General features: G+C 32.9%; 2 protein-coding genes across 8 annotated transcripts in view; one reads left to right on the top strand and one right to left on the bottom strand.

Moving 5' to 3' along the window:
• The window catches only part of FAM227B (family with sequence similarity 227 member B), a 315,059-nt gene that overhangs the window by 170,621 nt on the left and 132,044 nt on the right, over nucleotides 1-12,394 (top strand). The window lies entirely within an intron of this gene.
• FGF7 (fibroblast growth factor 7) overlaps nucleotides 1-12,394 on the bottom strand; it is a 64,345-nt gene that overhangs the window by 39,576 nt on the left and 12,375 nt on the right. The gene's annotated exons all lie outside the window — the stretch shown is intronic.

Genomic DNA, 12,394 nt, shown 5'->3' with positions numbered 1-12,394 from the left:
AAACTCTTATTCTAGCATGATTTCTATTCTAGCTTCCATATTGTTCACTTTGACTCTTTTAATGCACATCTGGGTGTCTAGAAATATATGTTCCAAATATGACTATCACTAACTAGCTTTGTGATCTTTGCTTACTTCTTAACATCACAGAAGCTAAAAAATGTATTTATCCTTAAGTAAAATTCAAAGTGGTAAGAGAGTTTTTTGCTAGCCACGTTACAGAGTTTCTTAGTTAATATTCTCAAGCACTTACAAGTGTCAAAAGAAATAACAATATAGTGCAAGATTATTTACAGTGGGCCTGGTGGATTATATAATAACACTTTGTCCACCTAAATTATTATTACAAGGATCAGTTTTTTTAATTTTTACTTTAGATTCTGGGGTACATGTTCAGGTCATGCAGGGTTGTTGCATAGGTACATGCATATAACCAGGTAGTTTGCTGCCTCTATTCCCCCTTCATCTATATCCGTCAGTTCTCCCCATGTTATCCCTCCCCACATTCCCCATCCCCTGCCGTCCCTCCGCTAGCCCCCCTGCAACTGCCCCCAGTATGTGCTGTTCCTCTCCCTGAGTCCACATGTCCTCACTGTTCAACACCCGCCTATGAGTGAGAACATGCAGTGTTTGGTTTTCTGTTCTTGTGTCAGTGTGCTGAGAATGATGGTTTCCAGATTCATCCATGTCCCTACAAAGGACACAAACTCATCGTTTTTTTATGGCTGCATAGTATTCCATGGTGTATATGTGCCACATTTTCATTGTCCAGTCTATCATCGATGGGCATTTGGGTTGGTTCCAGGTCTTTGCTGTTGTACAGAGGGCCGCAATGAACATACGTTTGCATGTGTCTTTATAACAGAACGCTTTATAGTCCTCTGGGTATATATCTGGTAATGGGATTGCTGGGTCAAATGGAATTTCTATCTAGATCACAAGGATCAGTTTTTGAAAGCCTTACAACAGTGGTAGGAAACCACAGGCTTGTATATTTGACCTTTAACATGATTTTATTCATTGTTTAGGGGAACATTAGTCGAATTACAGTCCATTTGTTCAGGATGAATTCCCACATCCCCAAACTCCAGTGAATGTTCAGGTTATCCCTGTCAAAATCTCTAGGAACTTCAGAACTTCCAGAGTATCCCTCTGCCCTTGACTCTCCTGCTTTATTGATATATCTGTGTATTGCTTTTCCTTCTCTTTAGTGAGCACTCCTTCCTTGCTTCTCCTCCTCCTTGTATCTTTCTCCATTTACTTCCTAGTATCCTTTTAATTCTGTCTCCCCCATTTATCCTTGTTTTGCTCTATCTTCTCTTTTTATAATATGAAGTTAAAATATGTTTTGAAGCATTTTATCTGTTCACTAGCTTTGTGTGCTTTCTTTGCATCATATTCTCTGGCTATATAGGACAGAGATCCCCATTCCTCACTCTTATCCTAATACATCTGCATCTTTTTTCACATTTTGTTCTCTTCTTTAAAAAACTCTTTACCCTCTATGAAATCCTTCAACCAATCTTTCCTTCAAGCAAATGCACCTTTACCAGGAAATTTTCCTTTCCCAATTCTTTTTCTCTGTCCCCTTTACCTCCTCAGGAGTACCCAGAAATATTCTCTTTCAGTCTCTTTATCACCCCTTTGTTCATATGAAACTTACTAGTAACTGCCATAACTTTGCAAATTATTTCCTATAGAAGCACATTAAAGGTAAAAGTCACATTGTTCATCCTTGCATCCATAATGTTACCTGTACATCAATGGGCTCCGTAGTATTGAATTGAACTAAATTAATATAAATCTTAATGAACTAGATCTAATTGCCTTTTGATTACATGTAACATTCAGTAAAGATTTTCTAAGATGAATGGCTCTTAACTTAAAAAGACAAAAAATTCCCATATTTATCAATGAGTGAAGCCTTCCTCAGTGAAATTGCTGTCACCCTGCTCCAAATTATAATACACTAATTACTCATTACGTAAAAGAACTATTTAATAAAACATTGGTATTTAGAAATATACCATAGTTTTATTGTATAATAAAACTAACATTGTAAATACACTCATTCAGTAAGGGAAAAATTCATGAATTTGGTTAAAATTATAATGTAGATGGAGAAGTCTGACACTTCAGCAGTTTTAACAAGAAATTATTAATAATAGTATAGATATGTTTGTCTAATAAAGTTTCTAATTTCAAATGATCATATTAAATTTTAGTTTTAAATTATCTAATAATTAGAATCTGGTGATAAGAGAGTATTAAATACATTCTTTTTTACTATTATTTCTTGGCTAACATGAGCAGGACTTTGAACAGATCTTGCAGTTTTAAAAACTGTACAGCTATTATCATCTGAACTTGATAGATCAGATACTTTTCTATATTTTATTAAAATTGACATATAATTGTACGTATTTATGATGTACACAGTGATGTATTCATATAATAGTGTATAGTTTATCAGATTAGGATAATTAGTATGTCCATGATCTAGACATTTATCTGAACCAAAATAGTAGAAAAATTAACAAAACATAAAACCATTTAAATAAAGGTCCATTTGTTTTGGATAAAAATGTTCTAAAGAAAAAAAAAGTATAAGAAAACTTATACTTCAAATGGGAAAAATGTCTAGAGAGGAAAATTTAGCATGATAAAAATAAGTTTGCCACAGGAACAGAAAACCAAGTACTCCATGTTCTCACTTATAAGTGGGAACTAAACATGGGGTACTCGTGGACATAAAAATGGCAACAATACAATCTGGGAACTACTAGTGGGAGGTAGAGGTAGGCAAGGGTTGAAAAATGAACTATTGGGTACTATGCTCACTACCTGGGTGATGGGATCATTCATACCCCAAACTTTAGAATAATAAAATATACCTAAGTAACAAACCTGCACATGTACTCCTTGAATCTAAAGTAAAAGTTGAAAAACACCAACCTTTTTAAATTATAAAATTTTAGTCTGAAAAGAAAAGGATTACAGAAGATATGTCTGAAATCTATATACTAAATAGGACTTTAGCCATAATGAATATGAATTCATATTTGAATATATGAATATTAATCAGAATTAATATGCATACATTAATATTTATTCTAAAATATCTTATTTAAATTTATCAACAAAGCTTCTAATTACCAGTATTCTGAGATGTATTAAACAAAACAAAAAAAGAGAGGCCAAACTTTCTGCATTAGGTTGCAAATTTATTTTTTTAGCTTAAAGTATATCACAAAAACAGATTCAAGATGACTTAAATTGATTCTTGAATGATAGATTTATGCACAGTATTAAAAAAGCTGGTGATATTTGGGATTTATTTCTAGCCTTTGAGATAGACCATAGAAGATATGCACACAGTCAGCAACAGAATATTAGGCTAAAAAGATTCTTGTTCCAACTTAGATTTGCATGTATAGGCTTCATTAGATTTCAGGTTATTTCAGATTGACATAAACCTTATGTTCTCTCACACACATAGGGTTTTAACTGAATGTAATTAGATGCACATATTATAACCTATTGATGTCTGAAGCAGATCATTTCAATATTTCTTTGTCTACTTTTTATCCTAAAAAAAGTTTTTTAAAGACAAATATGTGATGATCTATATTCTTTATTTTTTACTTTTTTGTACTATAAAACAGAATCTGTCACTGTTTAAACCAACTTTGATTCCCTGCATTTTCAAATATTTTTGTAGTAGCATGTTTTACTGAAATTTAAAAATGTTTAAAAGAATAAACACTGGACTAAATGGCTGGATTGTGGCCTTCCATTCTCTGTTTTTTCATTGTCTTTAGAGCAACCATAAATCCTGATGAGGAAGAAGGGATACTATAATGAAAAATGAAACAGTACATATGGTTCTTATTAATGAGTTTTCTGCTATCTCAGAAATGCCACTGTCTGCCCCAACATTGCTTCCAACACTGCCCAAAGGTCCTTATAAGAGAGGTGACCTTGCATCTTTGTTTTCCCAGCACGATCTCAGTTTACACGTGCTATCCGGATGTATTTATTTAAAGCATAATCTTTTACTCTTAAAAGTATTCCAGTTTGGATGATAGATTATATGTAGAAGCATGATGTAAATGCTTAACAACTGACTCTCATGGAAAATAAAGTATGCATATATATGCACACATAATTCTTTACAAATTCTACTGATATAAAGGAAACATAGTACACAAGTCTATAAATAATAAAATATAATATTCATAAAATGCTTTCATTATTTTTATTTTTTCTGAAGCCAAGCTATAGTTGTAATAAAGGAACAAGTATAGTTTTTACCATAATATTTGTTGATATTTTTATTTATGTTAATAAGTAAGATGAAGGTGAATCAATGAAAATGTATATTGGAACTTCATTCACTTTTCAATAATATGAGTGATTTCTTTGCTGAATTAGATCATAGTTTTTAGGGATACTAGTAAACTATTTTCTCAATTTTTGTTTATTCACAATAAAACAGTTATAGACTCAAAATTTGAAAGTTTAATCTACATTATTAATATTTTATGTATCATTCACTTAAATGTAGACAATCAGCAAAACAGTTAATCAAGCCCTGATTTGTAGTATTGGCCAATTTATGTGGTATAGGTGATCTTATCGTAGTTGGGTCCAAGTTACCAATAAAACATCACTGAACAGAGTTGGGAAGAAATACACAGTCGTATACTATTATTTAGTATTTCCATCATATAAATACGTTAGAAATAACCTCAAAAAGATAGTAGTAAGGAGTATTTATTACTCAAAATGTAATTTGTTTTAATATAATTTATTTTGTTGTAAGTTTATATAATTAAATGTTTAATAATGGCTGTATTTAACAAGTTTACAAAATTTTTGAAAATTTAACATTGGCTCTCATGGACCAGTACAAGCAGCTTCAGCAGACCACTGAATATGGCCACCCTACTTACAACTAATCCCATATGTTCAAACATTCATTGGCTACATATTTTCAAACAATATGTGCCAGGAATTGTGCTAGTTCTTGTGAGATGTAATACAGCGGAGTTCAAGACAGAAACTATTTCTGCCCTCACACAGTTTTCAACAGTCTTCCTCTGTTTGCCTCTGCCACTTCCAATCTCTTTTTCCTAATCAACTGAATCATTAGTGGTGTGAACAGCACATATTTGATGGATTGTAGTGACTTAGTAGGGTTATAGGTGTCATGTGGAAGCCCAAAAAAGGATTTAAAAAGAAGAAAAGCCAATGGTTGGCTATTTTAAGTGTCAAATGTAAATAGTAGCAAATTAGAACTGAGTTTTTTCTGTCAAATGCTTAAAAAACCATGCTGGTAGATTTCCTTTACATGCAGCTTTATAATGGCAGACAGTGATAAAAGACAATGCATTAATGTAATTAGTGAGTAATTACTCTATGCAAAGCACTAGTCTAATAGCTAAGATGGGAGATGGGGTTAAGGAAAGGGGAGAGAGTGACAAGGGAATTGGAAAAGAGTTGTTAAAATAGATGGAAAGAGCTATAATACTTCCAACTCCTGGTTCTAAAGTCTAGGAGAATACAGTAGAGAGAAAATAATAACAGTAATGCCTTATATCTGTATACTATTTTACAGTTCTCATATTTGACTCTCAGGAGGTACTCAGCACTGTTCAGGGGTGGACTGAAATGGCCAACAGGAACTTCATGGGAGAGTTGAGACCTAATCTGGTCCCTGAAGAATGAGTAGATACTGAGAATAAAAAAAAATTCTAGTCAATATTGTTATTATTCACTGAATGAGAAGTATGGATGTTTGTAGTCTAGGAAAAAGAGTGAATACACCAGGTGGCTAGAATAGAATCTTTGTATTATCTAATACAGCAGAAAATAAGGTAAAAGAAAAAAATAAGCCAAATGATAGAGTTCCTTAATGATGAGCTGAGAGAAGCCCTACAATATCTTTATTCACTCAAGTTTTTATTGCTTCTTACTTACTCAAACACCTTGTTTCCTCATGTGCTGGACACTATACTGTATCTTTTGATATAAAGATGAAAAAGAAAAGTTCCCTGCCCTCAAAGAGCTCTAGCCAGAAAAATCAGACAGATATATACAATTAATTATAATACCTTAGCACTATACAAAATGACAAAAATAAATGCATAAATATAATGAGAAGGTTGCTCCTTCCTTCTACTGACCACTGAGGAACATTGTATATAATTAAGCTTGTGACTGATAGGAATTCAATGAGATAATACTTTTTTAAAAAAACTTTATACAATACTGCTATTAAGAATTATGAAAAGTATGTAATAAAATAAAGAATAAGAATTACAAATAATATAAAATAGTATTATAATCATTATTATTGTTATTTGAGAGGCTGAACATATGAAGTGATATGGAGTCTCTGAGAAGTACTGCTTTGGTGAATCAGAAGAAAATTATAACATGTCATAAAATGCCTCTTCTTTTCTCTCTATATATGGAAATCTTGACTAATCTTTACATCTTTCCTTGTCTGTAGTCCTTCCTGGTCTATTTTTCTGGTTTATTCCAATCCTCTGGAGCACCTCTTGTAACTGTGGCCAATACCACATCATTTAGCATTTAATGGCTCTCTAATTTTATTTGTATTTTACTTCATCTTGTGGTGACATTAGTTTTATTTCTGAAATTGGATTCTTAGAGGCTGGAAGACATATGTTATACTTCCTTTGTACCCCTCAATGAGCCTATAACACTGCAGACTCAAAATGATGCTAAATAAAGTATGACTGAGTGTTTAATTTGAAAATCCAAGTCATGGGCACCTACTATTGTTTGGTGAGGCCTCCGACCTCCTTCTTCTGCAGTCTCTTCCACTTCTGTATTATCTTCTCCTTTTAAGGTGATTTCATGTTCTCTGTGTTCTACCCAATCAAACCCACATTCAGGAAATTACCTTATTTGCTTATTCATTTTAAAGGTGTAAGTTATTCATAAGTATTTAAACATTTTGTTTTGGGGATAATTTACATTTTAAAAGATAAAACATTAAATCAAAAAGAATGAATCTCTATTTATAGAATATCTGCTATTAGTTAAGTAGGCAGGTGGAGTTTTCTTGTTACAGTTTTCTGAGTCTAAACCAACTTATAGACAATATCATCATCTTGATAGAAAACTAAAATGTTAAAATATTAGAATGTTTAATAATACCTCAGTCAGTAATCAACTTCAGAATGTTATATAACAAAACAACTCAGTGAGTGGAAAGCAAATTGGCTTTTCATTTTTTTAGAGCCCCGAGTTCAGATCCTGATTCTGTTTACTAGGACCAAACTACTCTCTGACTGTCAAATTTTCTGAGCCTCATTTTCCTCATTTATGAAATGGAATTAGATAAGAGAAATTATGTAAAGCACCAAGCACTGTGCCTGACAAATAGTTAATATCCAATAAAGATAAGTTTTTATTCTCCCATCTATTTATTTTTAAAATATTAATGCCTTTTAATTTGGTTCATTTTAGGATTACTCATATGACTGTACAACAATGTTCATTTTAGTTAATTTTATGTAAATAGTAGGACATTATGTAGTTTCAATTACAGTTTCAATTAAGTATTTGGTTTTATATTATAGATGGCCAACTGTAATCAATTTGCTCATCTCTTTTTCCTATATATAAACATCGGGTTTTGACATTATAAATGCTTTGGAGCAATATTCTATCGCTCTATGATGACTCTTTTACTTATATGAAATATATTCACTTTTTGATATTTTGTGGAGGCACAAAAGGGGAAATGAATCAAATTGCCAGAGAGTATAAACAGAAGGAAATCAGCTAAGTGTTTGGTGCTACAAACCACAGTAATAATGCATATTGCTTACACAATGAGTTTAACTAAAAGTATTCTGAACTAAAAACCAGAAGACTTCAATTCCAGTCCAAACGACCATTGCCACTAATTCATGATGTGATTTTGAAAAGTTATCTTCTTGTGATTCAGTTCCCTCGTCAAATAAAATAAGCATGATAGACTAGATTAGTGCTTCTTAAACTTTTATTGGAAACACAGATACTTTTGAGAATGTGATAAATGCTTTGAATTCTATCCCCAATATTTGTGCATATTTTTTCCTTTCCAGTTTCCCTGAGGGCTATCTGCAAACTTCACGTCAAAATCTCTGAACTGTATGATATCATAGTTTCCTTCTAGCCCTATAACTTCAGAAAGGAGTTGTGTTTGTTTCATACAATCATTAGTGTGATTTTAAGCAGGCAAATCTAGTTTCTTTCTCAATGCTGCAAAGTGGGTATTAACACATGGTATAAGGTTTTCTCCCTGTGCATTAAGAGAAGAGAGCTACATGCCTCCTAAGGAACCGTTCCATTAAGGAAAGCTATCTATTCCTCCGGCTTATTGAGAAACAAGCTTATTCCACAAACGTATTGTTCTGTTTCTCTTCTATTGTTACTTTAACCTAATTTTATGTGTACTTAGTATTTCAACTTGACTAAAAATTCTTCAGAGGCAAAAACCACATATGCTAGCTAATCCCTGGTTTGGCTCCAATGACCCCTAACACTTAGTATTCACTTTTCACACCCTTGTGTAGTTCCTTCCCCCCACGTTTTACTATTTCACTAGGGTTGGTCTGTGTGACCAGTAAAATAAGGCAGAAATGATGTTATGTCACACTGCAATTTCCATCTTAAAGATTCTCTCTCTTTTCCTCCTGCTCTCTCTCTCTGTCTCTCTCTGTCTCTCTCTCTCTCTCTCTCTCTCTCTCTCTCTCTCTCTCTCTCTCTCTCTCTGTCATCCCTGTCATTGCTCAGTCTGAGGGAAGCCAGTTGCCATGTTTTAAGGACACTCAGGAAGCCTGTGGAGAGGCCCACATAGCAAAGAGGAAGTTTCTGGCCAACAGCCTGCTAGAAACAGAGGCCTGCCAACACCATGTGAGAAAGCTTGGAAATAGATCCTTCAGCCCCAGTCAAGTCTTGAGAAGACTTCAGCCCTAGCTGACAGTTTGACTGCAACCTTGTAAGAGTCCCTGAGACCAACACGCTCAGCTAAGCTACTCCCAGATTCCTGACCCTCTGAAACTGCAAGATAATAAATACTGTTTAAGCTTATAAATTTTGGGTAGCTTGTTATGCAACAATAGATAACTAATTCTCTCTCTCTCTCTTTTTTCTCTCTCTCTTCTTTTTCTCTCGTCTCTTCCCACCTTACCACCCACTGTTTCTTTCTCTCTCAGTTGCTTAGCACTGAAATGTATTCAAGAAATCTGGCCCCTCTCTTCAACTTTTATTTAAAAAACAAAAACAAAAACTGAGGCCCAGGATGGTCAAGTATTTGCCCAAGGTTATTCAGTTACTTACTGGAAGAAAAACGATTAACACCCAGGTGCCATAATATATAATACAGTATTATTTCCTTGTCCTTATGCTTCCTCTCACTTTCTTATCAATTCAATCTACTCCTATGCTACAAATAATATGTATTAATATTTATATAAAATAACACTATTGGTGTGATAAACTAAGACTGATAAATCATTGGTGAATTTTTCAAGCCTACTTTTCTCTTCTTCAATTGACAACGTGGTCCATTTGTAAATCCCTATATCAAAGACTGGGTGAAACAAAGTAATGGATATTCATTATCATGAGTTAATGTCATTACTTGTGTGTAGTTCTGTTATGAGGATTTGGTAAGAAAGGTTAAATTTTTAACAAAGTAATATTTGAGTTATTAATTGATATTAACTATCCAGGTCATTTTTGTGAATAATGTAAATGACTGTTTTTGATTAGTTACTGCTTCTACTGTTCTTAAATGTCTCCTTAATAGCCTATTGGAAAAGTCCGTATTCCCTAAAACAACTTTTCAAGATGTGAGACTTCACTGGAGTCTTCTCTCTTCCTACTTCCTACCTTGAACTTGGTACTCCTGAAACACTAATTCCTATCCAAACCTACTGACACACAACTCAGCTTGTCTTCACATACTATTTTCCAGGAAGGGATACCCTTTCTTCTGACTCCCTTCCCCATTTTCTACCCTCTTTTCTAGCCTAATTCACTCCCACTGGCTCTTTGGGATGTGGTTAAAATAGGTTTTTTGAGAGTCTTTCCCTTCCTCTCCAAGGTTCTATTAGCTGGCCTCCACCAGAGTCCTCTAATTTCATGAACATATGTTTATCCCAGTACTTAACTACATTCTGTTAAAATTGACTCTTTGGTGTTGGTGTCCCTATGTAGACTGAATGTTTTCAATCATGGGTCCTTGCGTTGTATATCTATGCATGCACAGTACATAACATATAATATATGCTCAGTAAATATTGCAATAAATAGTATTATAATTGCTGAAAAAAGCCACTGCAACTTTCAGAACACAAACCTCTAAGGTACTCTTAAGACACTGAAAGAACCTAAAGTTAATCAAGTCATAAATAATACATGTCTAGATTTCAGAAAAATATGAGAAACAAAGATATGATTTACCCTGAATTACACCCAAAACAGTCTTTAAAATAGAATTCCAGACATATTATTTTTGCATTAATTCATCATTTTTATTCCCTTTCTTTTGCCTCTTACTTTTTGTGGAACACAGTCCTAAATGGATTAAAAGTAAACTAAGGACATGGACAAAAGAAAGAACTTATTTGCCAGTAAACTGTCTCTTTTGCAGTATCCTTCAGAAGTGCTTGTTAAAACAAACTCTGTGCTATTTCTTTTATTTGTTTTTGCATTATTTTCTAGTTGCATCTAGTGGCCTTAGGGAAGGAAATTATCTTTAGGCACTCCTAAATATGACTGAGTTGTCTAAAATTATCTGAAATTAAATTGTATATATAAATTTAATATATAACATACATAGTGTTTTCTTATTGTTAAACATTCTATAATAATTGTCCAGACACTAAAGAACAGAAGTATATTTTTAATAATGTCCGAAATGTGTTTAAAATACAGCCAAATTAAATTTTGTCGTTTATTTAGCAATTTGTAAGCAATATAAACTAAAAGTTGCACACCTTCTCAGGGGAAGACAGATGTCTTTTGTACAAGGAAAGTTGGAGTAAGTTTTTATGTAATAAGATGATGATAATGCCAAGTATTCACTAGTTCATATTACAGAAAAGAAAATTTCAGTTGTTTATATTTCTTCAGATGCAAATTATCCCATTTCATGATACAAATTAATATTTGATGTTTCAATAGCATGAGTGACAATATAGGGACACATGTGGTAATACTGAAACTATGCTTTGGAGTTAAACCTACTTGGATTCACATCTCAACTCTGACAGTTACTATGTAACCTAAAGCAAGTTACTTAACTCTGTGAGCCAAAGATCCCCCATCTGCAAAGGAGCATTAAATCTGCCTGCCTTATAAGAGCCCCATGAAGATTAAATTAAATAATGTACATAAAGTGCTTAACACAGTGCCAGGCACATAGAAACCACTCATACATTTAATTTTTGTTGTAGTAGTCATTTTTGTTGTCTTAATATTAGTGGCCCATGTTTTCATTGAGGGAAAAAATGTTACTTAAAAATGCCTCACGTTTTCTCTTCAAAGTCTCTTAGTGACCAACTTGTGTTGATTATAAGAAAGCTGGAAGGTTTAAAGCAAGATTCTATATATGAACTTCTTGCTCCTTAATATACAATGATGTTAATCAAACAATGAACTCTTCAGACCTACTCTGCAGTATCTACTCTTTGTAAGTTAACTGACTACTCAGGTATTTTCAGATAATAATCAACATTGTATGAAAGTATTTTTGATAGGATCATCTGAAACATTGCCTAATTTTGAACACCAGTCTTTCTTCATTAAAATGAATAACATCTCAATAGGAAGTAAAACAGGGCCATGTATAATTTCAAAACAGTTATAATATAATTTCAAAACAGTTATGTACCAGCAAACTTATCAAGCTGGCCAGTTTCCTGAGGATCTTTTTTTTCCTTCTGTGACATGAAGTAACAGTGTAATTGCAAGCTTACAGCATGGAGGTATTTTGAGAATTAATCAGAATGGAGTAAAGTACTCTGTACCAATTTCAATATTGGCATATGTATTTTTAAAGAATTAACATCATTTTAACTATATACTTACATGTAGTCACTCAATAAAAATGTTCCCAGTTGTACATTGTAAGATATTGCATAGACTAAATTAAAAGATTTATGGCAACAGTAACAAATTTACTTCTAAACAGCAATAATTTTGTGGTAATATTAATTTGAATACCTAATAAAATACTAAATCATACTTCAAAACATCATAAATTTTAAATTACGACTTAACACTGTGATATAGGTTTATGCTCATTTTCTTTGGGGATTCTATTATTATTCAATATCTGGCCATCTTCTAGCCAGTTAAGAGA

This window comes from Callithrix jacchus, chromosome 8 (assembly GCF_049354715.1).
Source record: "Callithrix jacchus isolate 240 chromosome 8, calJac240_pri, whole genome shotgun sequence".
NCBI classification, from domain to species: domain Eukaryota; kingdom Metazoa; phylum Chordata; class Mammalia; order Primates; family Cebidae; genus Callithrix; species Callithrix jacchus.
This window is presented reverse-complemented; position numbering and strand designations above follow the sequence as displayed.